Source organism: Lycium ferocissimum, unplaced genomic scaffold (assembly GCF_029784015.1).
Source record: "Lycium ferocissimum isolate CSIRO_LF1 unplaced genomic scaffold, AGI_CSIRO_Lferr_CH_V1 ctg25086, whole genome shotgun sequence".
In the NCBI taxonomy this organism is placed as follows: domain Eukaryota; kingdom Viridiplantae; phylum Streptophyta; class Magnoliopsida; order Solanales; family Solanaceae; genus Lycium; species Lycium ferocissimum.
The window spans coordinates 1-14,788 of record NW_026722050.1 but is presented as its reverse complement, the minus strand read 5'-3'; the positions used below and the strand labels follow the sequence as shown (position 1 = coordinate 14,788).

General features: G+C 40.9%; 2 pseudogenes; both read right to left on the bottom strand.

Annotated features, from left to right (window-relative positions):
- Positions 1 to 938: 938 nt before the first annotated feature.
- LOC132043462 (ABC transporter G family member 25-like) lies at positions 939 to 1,956 on the bottom strand (annotated as a pseudogene).
- A 2,677-nt stretch (positions 1,957 to 4,633) lies between these two features.
- On the bottom strand, positions 4,634 to 5,523 carry LOC132043461 (uncharacterized; annotated as a pseudogene).
- Positions 5,524 to 14,788: the final 9,265 nt, after the last annotated feature.

Sequence of the window (14,788 nt, the reverse complement as noted above, 5' to 3'; positions counted from 1 at the left end):
TTTTTTTTTTACTAACCCTTTTTTAAAAAAAGCATGTTCCCAAAAAAATAAAGAAAAAGCACCGTTTTAGTAATGTAAATGTGCAATGCGATAAGGTTTTTCTATAAAAAGTAAGGAATAACATTTATTCAGATGTTATAATATGCCAAAGTTGAAACCCAAAAATCTGTGGCATACACGAAAAGAAGAAAAAGAAAGACACGTATCCCAATTGCCCATAGCATCAAAAAGCTACCCTTCAATTATCAACTTTACTTTTAAAAATTAGTATAAACTTTAGAATAAAAAATTATTAGAAAAAGATGCTGGATAAATCCCAAGAACAGGGTATGTGTAGACTAATGTAATACTAGTAGATTAGCGTTTTGTTTAAACTTTAAATAACAAAGCTATTAGTATTACTATTACCAAGTAATTCATATAAAGCCATCACGTAAGAGTCAACGAGAGAAATAATGTAGCTTAGACTTGTAGTATATTTCTCATCGTACGTCGGCGATAACGACCAGTAAATATGGCATTTATGGCATAGGTATCATATCAATGCATGACCTCCTCACATATCTAACCTCCTCAAATATGTATAATTTTTTTCTATACAAATATCTAACCTCCTCACTGACCTCACATGAGCATCAATGCATGGTTACGGAAGAATCAAGGATCCATATACGTATTACATACACGTATAAGACCACCCAAAACTCCAAAGGACGATTTCGTATTTAAAAGTTCTTTTTGCCTTTTCATCATCAGTCAATTCATGTAAGATTATATACACAAACTAAAATATACATACCTATATCTCTAATCATAACATTCATTGATATATGTTAATTAAGTAATAATGCGTGTTAGTGTTACACTATATACATGAAAGTCATGATGTTAAATAATTAAAAGCTGAATTAAAAACGGAACTTTAAACGAAAACGTACCGTTAGCAAGATCGAGAAGGAAGTCAGCCGGATTCATCGGAAACGCCGGCGAGAATCCGACGGAGTCGAAGTAAGCCATGGCGTCACTTCCTTTACCGAAGAACAAACACCTCCCTTCACTCATAAGAAGCACCGTATCAAACATTTGAAACACACGGCTCGACGGCTGGTGAATCGACGTCACCACCGTCTTCCCTTTCCCATGAGCCAACCCGGCTAGCGTCTGTACCAGCCGAAGAGCCGCCGTCGCGTCAAGCCCCCGACGTCGGCTCGTCGAGAACCAAAAGGCTCGGGTTGATGAGAAGTTCGTGAGCGATGCTCACACGTTTCCTCTCACCACCCGAGACCCCTCTAATGAAAGGTTCCCTACGACCGTGTTCTGCTATCTCAAGCCCTAGCTCCGATATCACCGAGTCAGCGGCTTTTTTATTTTATCGTCTCTGGTTAGACTCCGAGGGAGACGGAGCAAGGCCACGAAAATTAGGGTTTCACGTACGGTTAAGTGAGGGTAGAGTAGATCGTCCTGGGCCACGAACCCGGTACGTTTTAACGTCTGCTTCGTTGGTTTAGCGTCGTTCACGAGTATTTTTCCGGTGAGGCCTGTTCCATGGAGTCTCCCTGCGACCGCGTTAAGCAACGTAGATTTACCGCTTCCCGATGGTCCAAGAACGGCCATAAACTCTCCGGGTGACACCATTCCGGTGACTCTGCCTAAGTATCGTCCTCTCTGTCGTTCTAGTCTCGTCGGACGGTTTGTGTTCTATTCCCAAGAACTTCTTGATCTTACTTGAGTCGCCATGGAGTTTCACTCGTAACATACATCAACGAACTAAACAAAAGTACGAGTTAAGACCAGAGTCAAAGCCAGTCAACGACATGAACTCAGTGAGTGTTTTTGTTATAATATATACCTTGAGGGTGATTGGTAATAATGAGCGAGGCTCACGAGAATCTTGAGGAGACCAGCTGCTAAATCTGGACCGTTGATTTGATTTTCAACGCCGTCAAAACCTGACATTATTTTTATTTACTACTTTCTGATGGCAAACTTAAGCGGAGGTACTGAAAGAGGTGCGTATCGAGAAGGCTGAAGCTCGGGGGTGAGATGCTGAGCACAATTTATGGAGAGGAGAAGGGCAAGTGGAAGCGACGTCAGCAAAGTGATGGTTATTGAGAAAATAACACGTGGCATAAAATAAATGCCAGCTGGCGACCGCTAGAGAAAGGAATCAGGTCGTTGGAAAAAAATTGTTTATTTTTCCTTAAATTGACACTTTAAAATCTCTTTATTTTCATGCCTTTCTTTTTCGGATTGTTATTGTGTTTATTTCTTTTCATTTCGAATTATACCTATCACTTTACAGAATACAGAATTTAATCTCGTGTTTTCCACTCCTAATTGTCAAATTGAGAATCACATGATGTTTTTCTGTTCTAAAAGTTAAAGCAAAAGATACATTTGATGACTATCGATTCATCATGTATCAGGATATGTTTAGTTTCTTTTTCAAGTTAATGCTTGTCTCGGCTGGCTTGTTGTTTTCGTTAGTAAATTGTAAACTAAACTAAATTTAATATAATGTATTCTGAAAATGCTAAAATAATATATATTAACATCAAATCATAAACGTAGTGATTACAACTAAATATATATCTATACTCACGTTAAACTGCAAAATTTATTGACTTTTTAATCTAATCTATTTTTCTATTGGTTGAAATCTAATTAGGTGTATTGGTAATGATGTTTTTATCTAGTAAATATACAAAATTAAATATACAAAATTAATTGTTTTAGTAGCGTAAAGAGAATATGGACCACATGATCCACTTATGGCCAAGAGTCATGACGGACGAACGAACGAACATCCCCTTCCCACATTTTAGACTTTGTCGTATGACAATTATGTCATGGAAGTATAAATTAATCTCGATTCTTCTTTTTTTAACTTATGGTTAGTTTCTTTCCTAAATATAGACCATATTTCTGAATTTAATATTCCTTGAAAAGAAGCCTCAACGTCGTCTACAGTACCACCTCCATTTTCTCATAAAAATTATGATTAAAAGTTTTTTTTTTTTTTGAAAAAATATGATTAAAAGTTGACAATTAAGATTTTTAAATTAGAGTATACTTTGTGAATTTAATTTAACTGAAGTCCTGTGATTAAACCTCGTGCACCCTCGCCCATTTCCTCATACAGATGACCAATTTTAAATCGTAATTAGGATTGACAAATATAGATTCCGTTCAAGCTTACTTTACAATGCTAGTATATTACATGCCTTCAAGTCACATAACTTAATAATTAACATGTTAAACTTACATCTCATTTTCACCAGCTTAAACGTAGGACGTGAGTAGTCTAAACATGTTATCTGAACGTCAGTGTGTTGCATCTGTGAGAATCCAGCAGTCACATAGCACCAACCATAAAGTTAAGATTCAACATCATTAATTGTGTTGAAAAAAATTCCTAAAAGAAAGAAATTTGTTACCAAATCTACCCATAGACAAAGACCTATTTAACATCCCTAATTGAGCTGTCATAGACTAACGAGCAGATACAATATCAATCGATTCGTATGAGACACGCAAAAATGTACGTTGTGAGAAAATGAGCATAAAAGCGTACCACTGTACCAGAGCCACCTGACACGAAATCACAGCAATGTGATCCAAATGATTACATCTCATCTGACCGAAAACAAAACTACGTACATAAGAGTCATTGTATTCCTAGCACATGTGGAACAAAATAAGAGAAAACCAAAAGTAAGATTCTCAACCATCGAATTTAAGAAAAAGTGAGACTGTTTTGTTTGTTTTCTAAATAAGCCATGAGGACTTAATATACTTTTGGTGGTTGAATGATGCCATCCTTGAGGGGTTTAAGCTCTTGAAAAGATTTGTCATTCATATCGGTGGGGTTTGTGTGTTTCGTTGATTTTCATGTTAGCTTTTGATGAATTGTAAGTTGATCTTTCTTGGCTATTGGGAGATCTTTCTAGTATACAAATGGATCACATTGGTAGATGGATTACAATAACGCTAAGACTTGTGGGCAAACACAAAGGAATCTAGAAACTCAGTTTAGAGAACAATAGGCTAAATGAGAGACTCAGCCAGATACGGTCTGACTCTACCGGAAGAACAACTAAATATGAACCATTATATCCTCCTACTATTTTCTCAGCTCCAGTCCAGTGGAAGCTTCTGTTCTCTATTGATGATGATGATGGAGATATTTTTTTCAGCAAGTTTTGAAATGTCCTAAACAGTCTCAAAGGGGGTTAAATAAAACAAATGCGCGTGACACTGTATTGGCCTACTCGAGCACTGATTAATCATCTTATAGCTCCTACTGTTTTTGAGAAATATATAGACATCAAAACAGGCTGATCATGTATACCTAATAGAACACATTTACATGTTGAATAAAACAAATTGTTTGCTCAAACTGAAAAAAATGTTCAAACAATTGACTTGCGATTCCAATCAAAGATTATTGCAGCGTCAAACAGACAGTAAAAAGGAGGATGAATAAAATGTACTTTTACCATAACGATCAGACTTGTGGCTTAAGATCCCAAAAAGAAGCAAGAAAGGTCTCTCTTGCAGCAAGAGGCAGAGTTTGAGAATTAAAAACAAAATTATTGAAGCAGAGAAGAAGAGAGAGAGAGAGAGAGTGAAGTCAACCAGAGGCAGTCTTCCTCTGCTGGAAGACAACAGCAAAGATAGGAACTCCAACGCCAATGCTGAAAGCAGTAAAGACACCGAGAGACATCTTGAGACCTTGGTACTTCATGCGGTCCAAATTGTACATGTGCTTTTGCGTGGAGGTAGTATGGCTCGTCATGACCATGCCCTCCTCCTCCGCTCTTCTTGGCCCAGTCGAGTGGAAGCTTCTGCTCACTGTTAATAAGAGCGGAAAATAGAAAAGCGTCAGCAAGTTCTGAAATCTACAGATGAAGGCTAAAACAATGTGTATGACTGCAGCACTAGCTCGAGTAGTTCAAGAACTGATAAAACATCATCTTAAAGATTTGATTTTTACGAAATATATCGAAACAAGCTGATCATAGTGTACCCAAATCATTGCTGCTTAGACACATATAGATATATAGTACTACAACATAAATGTGAAATTTCATGCATGAAAATTAATATCTGATTCTTCAATCTTTTCTTTTTAACGAATTTAAAAATGCATCAGCTGGGAATCGAACCGGGCTCGGTACCATGGATTAGATACGATCTTCAGTAGCAAAAAGTGAAGAACTTTGATAGGTTCATGTGAAACAAGGAAACACCCTTTTCAGCCTTTCATAAAGAATCTGTTTCTCATCATGCAACTGGCTAAAGCGTATCAAGGAGGGAGACTAATGTTCTATAAAATTCAACGCATAAAGCCAACCAACGAAGAACAATCAAGAACATCAAAATATCAATTTCTGGGAAAATAAATAAAAACCCCATACTGCCAAATAGGGAAATGTAAAGCTACGAACCAGATCTGGAGACTGATAATTCGGATGAAGCTATTATCTTTGAGATAGATCTGATTCCTGTGTTCATCGCCATGATCAGAAATCAATCGAGAAACGGTAAGAATAAGATAGACTACGACTACGGCGCGAATTTGTTTCGGAAGAAAGCTGAGACTGAAATAGTATCACAAGTGCAGGGGACATTTATTTTGGGCCCTGCCCGGCCCATATTTAAGCTTTTTTGAGTAGTTTTAGTTCCTGGCCCATTTGGAGAAATATTTGAGTAAAACCTTTTTGCTGTTGTCTTTTGATCAAGTTCTTAGGCCATTAAGACAGACTCATCTGAATCTCGTGAAAATTAAATAATTAAGTGCTTGAGAAATAGAGTCCTCTCAACCGAGAGACTTAAGTAAGCTTTTGAAAAAAAATATTACTTACCATTTGTCACTGATGCTCTTATGTTGCTTCAACGTCCAAATCTCAACGTGAGACACTATGTCAACGTGGCTAATAAAACGCCCTGAATTATTTATCTTTTCTGATCAAAGGAAAAAAAAAAGGTCTCAAATTAATTTTAACCACACAAAGAAACAAACGATGGAAGTAAGCTTATCTCATCTCTTCATTTTCGATAAAAACGAAAAACATGAACGTTTCATATTTTCTGAAAAAAATGCTAGAAAAATAAAAGATGGCTCACGTGCCACATAGTCTCTACTCCGCGGCAAGGCCAAAGTTTCCATATGCACGAAAGTCCGGCCAGCCCGAGAAGGGAGTCCGCTTCCCAGGGACCCTACGGTGTGCATCGACCGAGTCGTTAACGAGTTTGACTCAGAATGCGACGGAGTCAGAGTTGAAGTATATGGTGAGTCAACACGGTGTGAAGGTGTATGGGAAGACGATGGTAGAGGGTAAGTAGTTCATGAAGTGTGACATGAACTACTACATCGGAGAGACGGTTCGTGAGAAGCACGTATCAAGACCGATGCATTAAAAGAAGATTTAATGAAGAGGGACATTAAAGGAAGACTAAGAAGAAGCAATCGATCTAAAGAGAAAAGGAAGATTGGCTTATTCGCTGAAGTAGAAGAAATGGAAAGTTTCCATTGGGTAGATAGATTAGATCTAGGGCTTCCTCAAAGATATATAAAGGAAGCGTTGGCATTGTGTTGCCGGTTAACACACAGGGAGAGCTTTTAGCAATAGAGAGTTTTGTACGTCCTAAGAAGGAGAAGCAAAGCATCTAGGGGTTAAGAGCTTAGGTGGTTCAGAGTCTGTCTTAGATCTCTGAACGAGTTGACTAGCAAACAAGTCGAGGTTTGTCTTGAGCTTGTTTGATTTATTGCTTTTAAGAAGAACGTGTAAGAGCTTTTGAAAGAATAAATATAGTCGTATTTCTTGGAATTGAATAACCCTGTACTACTGTGTGTTCTACATAGCGTAGCTTGCTTATCTTACATTAACAATTGGTATCAGAGCAGGTATCTGTGCTTTGTTTATTTAAACAAAGTAGATCCCTGGGAGTAAGATGGATAGCTATCGCGAGTTGGTGATAAGTTCCAAGGTGATCCTTGAAGTAGGAAACTATGGATTCTTGAAGGCGCGCATGAAGGCTACAATCAAGGGTATTGACCCATTGGCGTGGAAGGCTGTGGAATCTGGTTGGAAATCACCTGTTGCAAGAGCCGAGGATGGGACGGATGTTCCAAAACCGGAGGAGCTCGGACTGATGATGAGAACAAGATGGCGAAGTTCAATGCTCGTGCACTAACCGTCATACATTGCAAAGGTAGCAAGGAAGCAGTTTGAACTAATTCAAGGATGCGAGGCAGCAAAGGATGCATGGGATATTCTGCAGAAGCATTTTGAAGGAACCTCAAAGGTTCAGAGTTCTAGAAAGGATATGCTTGCAACAAGATTTGAAGAGCTAAAGATGGAGGAGAATGAATCTGTTGGAGATTTCAGCTCAAAGATTAGCTCACTGGCACAAGAAGCACTTACGCTTGGGAAGAAATACAAAGAGAAGAAACTTGTGAAGAAGTTCCTGAGGTGCTTGCCGTCTAAGTTCATGGCATACAAAGCAGCTATGACTGTCTCCTGTAACACTGACGAGATGACATTTGATGAAGTGGTTGGAATGTTACAAGCTCATGAGATGGAAGTGGCTGGTGTGTCTGGTGGAATGAAGGAAAAAGGAATTGCGCTTGCATCAGTTGAAAAGGAGCATATGGATGATAACGACCCTGTGAGTCTTCTGGTCAGAAGGTTTGATAGAGCTCACGAAAGTGGAGAATGGGCAGAAGAAGTTTGGCCAAGGTAGGAAGACGTCTGAGCCAGAGAAGAACTACAGGAAGAATGATGCTAAGTGCTATGAATGCAAGGGGTATGGTCACTTTCGAACTGAGTGTCCCACAGTGAAAAGAAGAGAGATTCAGTGTCATAACTGCAAGGGATATGGACACACTCAAGCTGAGTGCGAGTCGGATGGTAGGAGAAAGCCAGAAAAATCCATGATAGGAATCAATGACAGCGAGTCCGACAAATGAAAGTGAAGAGGAAGTGAACAACTTTGTGGCGTTTCTAGAATCGTGGAATGTGACTCAGGATCTGAGAGTGATGTCGAGCAAGAAAATGACTTAGATGAAAGCTACAAGGAAGTTCGAGAGACGCTAGTGAAGCTGGGAACAGAATATTGGCATTGCTAAAGAGAAGGCACGACCGGAAGTTGAAGTACAAGTGTTGAAGGATGACCTCAACAGAGGAAGTTGAGCCAAAGGAAAGTGTGAATCTGATCAAAGAAAAATTGGTCCCGTTTAAGCAAGCGGACGAGCTCGTGAGAAGAACTACTGCTGAAAGAGGAAGAAAGCAACCGATCTTCAAGCTGAATTGATCAAGAATATCGGAAGATTAAGATGCTCACGGGAACCAAGCAACTTGACAAGATTCTGAGCAGTGGAAGAACTGAAAACTCATTGATGGGACTTGGTTACACCGGAAGACGAAGTAGCTCAACAAGTACAACACGCTTTGTGTCCGAGGTTTTGCGCATGCCGAAGAAACTAAGACACAAACTACTCCGCTCGATAAGTGGATGTTTCTTCTGTGGGAAGTTTGGTCATTACAAGAGATATTGCTACAAGTATCTGGAACGGGTCAAACAAGTATGGAGACAACACAAGTTTTGGAGAATAGGGGAAGACTTCTCGAGGCTGGATGAAGAAAACCGACTTGTATCCTAAGATAGTGACTGAGCCAAGAAGTACCACATACGATGTAACATGGCGCGAGTGTCAAGTGATTCTGAATCGAGGAACCATGGTACTTCGACAAAGGATGCTCTGGGACATGACAGGAAACATCGAGTATCTAGACAAAGTGTCAAAAGTAAAAGGAGGAAAGGTAACCTTTGGAGATGGAGGATGTGGTGTCATTCAAGGCAAAGGTACAACGTGTAACTCGAAGTACCTAAATTGGTGAATGTCTACTTTGTCAAAGGATTAAAGGCTAATCTGATCAGCGTGAGTCAACTGTGTGATGACGGACTTACGGTGTGCTTCTCAAAGAATTGATTGCCGTGCAATAAACCAACATGGTGTAACAACTACAAGGTGTGAGATCTGGCAATAACTCACATGTGGAAAAGAAGGTTAAGTGCTTGTCAGCTCAAGGGGAATATTGATCTATGGCATGGGACAAGTTTGGGACATATGAACTTCAGGAATCTAACGAATCTAGTATGCAACGACTTGGTTCGAGGAGTACCCAAACTCAAGATCGATGACAAGATTGTGTGTGGTGCATGCAATGAGGGAAAGCAAGTCAAGATACAACACAAAAAGGTACCAGATGTTCAGGCAAAGGCACCATTGGATCTAGTTCACATGGATCTCATGGGTCCTATGCAAACCGAGAGTATCGGAGGAAAGAAGTATGTGTTTGTACTAGTAGATGACTACACCAGGTTCACTTGGGTTCGTTTTCTCAGGGAAAAGTCAGAAGTGTCGAGAGTTTCAAAATCTGGGCGCTTCAACTCATAAATGAAAAGGAGGAATTAAGAAGATACGCAGTGATCATGGAGGAGAATTCGAGAATGAAGTTATGACTACCTTTTCGAATCAAGAGGAATACCACCATGGGACACCTCAGCAAAATGGGACGAAAGAATAGAACTCTACAGGAAATGGGAAGAGCAATGCTTCATGGTAACAAGATAGCCAAAGCTGGGGTCGAAGCACTCAGCACGGCGTGTTACACAATCAACCGTGTGTATGTCAGAAAAGGGACAACAAAGACACCGTATGAGATGTGGACAGGCAAAACTCCTAATCTTAGTTACTTTCATGTTTTTGGATGCAGGTGCTACATACTGAATGACAAGGACTATCTTGGGAAGTTTGACTCAAGAAGTGATGAAGGATTTTTTTTCAAGTTACGCATGCTAGTTCAAGATAAATTTTAGTCTACAACAAACTTTACGTAATCAATTAAAGAATCAAGAATGTTGTATTTGATGATTTGTCTGTGGTTGTAGGTGATGACTTGGGATCAGATGAAGAGGAAGAAGGTGGATCATCCGTAGCTGCTACTGAAGTCATTGAGGAAGGTCCTATCTCAGATACAGTACCTCAACCAGTGATTCAGCAAGTTCATCGCAATCATTCAAGTCTGATGTGATTGGAGGAATTGAAGAAGGACGGAAAACGCGTGGAAAGGTGATCAACTTTAAAGAAATGGTGCAGTTCGCATGTTTCGTTTCATCAATAGAACCTAAGACACACACTGAAGCACTACGTGATGAATATTGGATTGTCGCAATGGAGGAAGAACTTGAGCAATTCACCAGGAACGATGTGTGGGAACTGGTTGCTAGACCTAAAGGAGTAAACGTGGTTGGCACTAAATGGATATTCAAGAACAAGACTGATGAGCATGGAGAAGTAGTTCGTAACAAGGCAAGGCTTGTAGCTCAAGGATACTCACAGATTGAAGGAGTAGACTTTGAAGAAACCTTTGCCCCAGTTGCAAGATTGGAATCCATTCGGTTATTTTTGGGAATGGCGTGCATTCTGAACTTCAAAGTGCATCAAATGGATGTGAAAAGTGCCTTCCTCAATGGAGTCCTTCAGGAGGAAGTCTATGTTGAGCAGCCAAAGGGATTTGAGGACCCAGTGCATCATGATTATGTGTACGACTGAAGAAAGCATTATATGGGTTAAAGCAAGCACCGCGTGCATGGTATGAACGACTCACAAGGTTTCGTTAGGAGCGGAGTACATCGAGGGAGTATGTAGACAAGACGCTATTCTTCAAGGAAGTTGAAAAGAGATAATCATTGTTCAAATCTATGTGATGACATTATCTTTGGAGGCACGTCGCGTAGCTGGTGGATGAGTTTGTTCAGAATATGACTCAAGAGTTTGAGATGAGCATGTGTGGTGAACTCAAGTACTTTCGGACTTCAAGTGTCTCATCAGAGAAAGGTGTCTTCATATCTCGAGTGCATACGCTGGGTGCTTGGTAAAGCGATTTGGTATGGAGAACTCCAAAGTTTCTAAGACACCCATGAGTACATCACTGAAGCTGGCACGAGATGAAGCAGGAGAAGATGTGGATGTCAAGCTCTATCGAGGGATGATTGGCAGTCATTGTACTTAACCTGCGAGTCGACCAGATCTGTCATTCAAAGGTTGTCGGTGTGTGTGCACGATATCAAGCTAAGCCAAAGGTATCACACCTGAATGCAGTAAAGAGGATCATCAAGTACGTCAAAGGAACAGAGAGCTTGGGCGTGTATTACTCAAAGAATTCCAACAAGAACTTGGTGGGATACCGTGATGCTGATTGGGCAGGATGTGCTGATGATAGAAAGAGTACCAGTGGAGGATGTTTCTTTCTTGGAAACAATCTTATCTCGTGGCTGAGCAAGAAGCAGAACTCTGTATCACTTTCTACGGCGGAAGCAGAATATATTGCCATGGGTAGCTGTTGCTCACAACTTATCTGGATGAAGCAGATGTCAGCTGATTATGGAATGCAATCGGGTCCCTTTCTTGTGTATTGTGACAACAAAAGTGCAATTGATATCTCGAGGAATCCGGTCCAACATTCAAGGACGAAGCACATTGACATAAGGCACCACTTCATCAGAGAATTAGTTGAAGACAATCAGGTAGTAATCGAACATGTAGTTACTGATTTGCAGTTGGCTGATATATTCACTAAATCTCTTGAATTTAATCGATTTATCACATTAAGAAATGCAATTGGTGTGTGTAATCTTGATTGTTGAGTCAAGTTGTGCAGAGAATAGCAAGGTGTGCCGATTCGGGATGTACATATGATTCAGATTGGTTTTGGAACCCGAGAACGCCGTGGAAAAGAGCTGCTTGATATGCCGTCAATGTTGTAATGGTACAGGTTTCACGTCAATCTGTGCCCCCCCCCTCTCAATAAAAAGAGCCAGCAATGATACGTAAAGATGCTCGTTAAAATAAAAAATATTTTGATAGATTCATGATGGGAAACAACAGGGGTTTCACAAACAGAGAATAAAGAATGAAAACCGGCAACATTGATGAAGGCATATCAATGTGAAAGCTAGCCATAAAGACAATCGGCTGCACCAGAATATAAGATCTAGGAAGAGTTATATGTGCAGCTTGAATCAAGCACTGAGGCAACTCGTGAAGCACTTCACACAAATGGTAACTGAACTGAATTGATCTAATGCTTTATAGTAATCTTGATTCAGCCAATTGTGAGTTGTGACTTGTGTTTTATTACTATCTTGAAAGTCTGATGATACATTAATAATTCACGAATGTGCCTAATGCTTGTGTGTTTGGATGAGAGAAATTAAATGTTGTAGGCATGCAAAGGAGAGGATAAAAAGTCGTGACCAGATCTGCAATATCAGAAAAAGTTGATTCAGTTTTATTCCGTTAAGGGAAGTAGTGGGGAACAAGCCCTAGAAAATCTCCATCGTGCTTAAGAAGCTCAATCTCGCAGCCTCTCTTCATCTCTCACATAATTTTCACACAGAAACCGACATCTATCATGGTGAAAGCAAAGAAATCAGCTCAACAAGCCGAATCATCCAAGGAAGAAAAGCATGCAGAGGTCAAGGAGTCAAGGTCACTCACTGATGGCGAACCTGAATCGCCTCCCACCGAGAAACGATACGCCCGTTCCGATGCACTCCCCGAGGTCACCGAGGAGCTCGCACTGCTTCAATACCGCTAATGAGAAAGCCCCTTCGAGGAGAGCGATGAAAGGACTCCAGTGTCTTGGAGAGGAGCCATCTGTGAAGGTTCCCGAAGCAGATCCGCAACCGCAAATCGGATCCACCGGTGCTGCCATTCAAGATGTTCTGGTCAATCGATAAATCACCGGAAGAGAAGGATGAATCTGCTCTACCTCCGGCGATCACAAAACCGAGAAAGAGCTAAGTGGCCGAGTCCGAATCAGCCAAGAAAGTGGACGATGAACCCAAGGATGATGTCAGGATCGTGGTTCGAATCGATGAAGCTTCACAAAGGAAAGGAGGAAGAAATGGTCAAGAGATTAGAGTGGCCGGCCTCCGGGAAACAGAGAAAGATGGGGAGTCTAGTACACCAACTCAATCTCAGTTTCTCACACCAGGAGATGCGGCCAAGTCTCCATATTTGGCTAAGGAAGCAGGAGCCTCACCTCAGTTGAGATCGAGAAGGTCTGGTGACAAAAGTGCTGAACCAATGCCTCCTCTCATCAAGAAAAGGTATGATCAGTTCCTAAGGTACAATGGCCGAGCGTTCGGTCGATATGAAGGAAGCTGATCAAGGGGTATTTGGGGTTATCAAGAAAGGATCTATGGAATCAACTGTCCCGAATCTTGCAGTGTATGTTGAGCAAGTTGTAGCTGAGTTCTGCAGGTGTCCGTCGAGTACTAAAGCTGAAGCTCGGATGTTGATGAAGTAGTTGTCTCCGTAGGGACAAGAGTACAAGTTCTCACCTGCGCACATCAATAATGCCATAGATTGGGAACCACTTACATCGAGGAAGAAGAGGAGGAAGCCGCAACGTTGGATGATATCTCGAACGAGTTGGCTTCATTCATCACCGTGAGATACAAGACAGAATGGGATGGTCTCACTACAGCGGACCTTACTCCATGCTACGGGCCTCGATGATCATAGCTGCATACAATCGGATTCCTTCGACTCACAAGACATATGTCTCACTTGAGAGAGCAAGACTGATCTACAAGATGGCTCATGGAGTCCGTGTTGATTTGGGGAAGATGATGTTCGACAGATTCTAATCTTGGAGTGATTCAAGTCAATGATGCCCGTTGGCTGATCTTCCTCGCTTGATCACGGCACTTCTTCAAAGTCAGCATGCGGTTCCATCCTATCCTAAAGGACAAGCTTCAACGTCCGGTTCTCTACAAGAAGGATAAACGAGTGGGCGAGATCCGTGAGCAAGAGACTGGCAAAAGGAAAGGGACCACGAAAGCTGAACCAAAGAGAAGCTCGCAAGGACAACCCGTCGTGCATCTCCTCGCTCCGATCCCTCAAGCCCACGAACTGCTACACCAAGCTCCAGAACTGCACCACGTCGTGTATCTGTTATGAACTTGGATCAGCTGCTATCCCTCAAGGACCACTCAGCCGTGTTGATTTGCAAGTGGCACTACAGGACACAACACGAGCCCTTCAAGCGCTAGCTGAGATAGTTCAGGATCTTCAGAGTGCTGTAGCAGGTTAGTATCCCTATCCTTATGAATATGTGATGTATTTTTCTTGTGTGTTTTTAATCCGTGTGCTCACAAAGGTGGGGAGAAGAAGAAGACTAGATGAAGGAGACCAAGATTGTGGGGGAGCTGTGTTTGTTGCTTTTGTTTTTATGTCTCATGTTATTTCAATTGCACCACTTGTTGCAATTCGTTATCCATGTTTTCAGACTGGCTAAGATTATGGGGGAGCATTTGCATATGCTATCTTTTGATATTATGTATTAATTTGCTTGAACCCGTTTTTAGGATAATATAAGTATGTTCTTAATTGTCTTGAGTTGGTTGAATTAACGTTGACATATATACCGGTGTTGTTTTTGTGGTTGGTTTGTCTTACTCTATCTCGTGTACTTGGAGACGACGAATTAAAAAGGGGGGAGATTGAAGGTGTATGGGAAGACGATGCTGTAGCAGAGCTGAAGTAGTTCATGAAGTGTGACATGAACTACTACATCAGAGAGGTGGTTCGTGAGAAGCACGTATCAAGACCGATGCATTAAAAGAAGATTTAATGAAGAGGGACATTAAAGGAAGACTTGAAGAAGAAGCAATCGATCTAAAGAGAAAAGGAAGATTGGCTTATTCG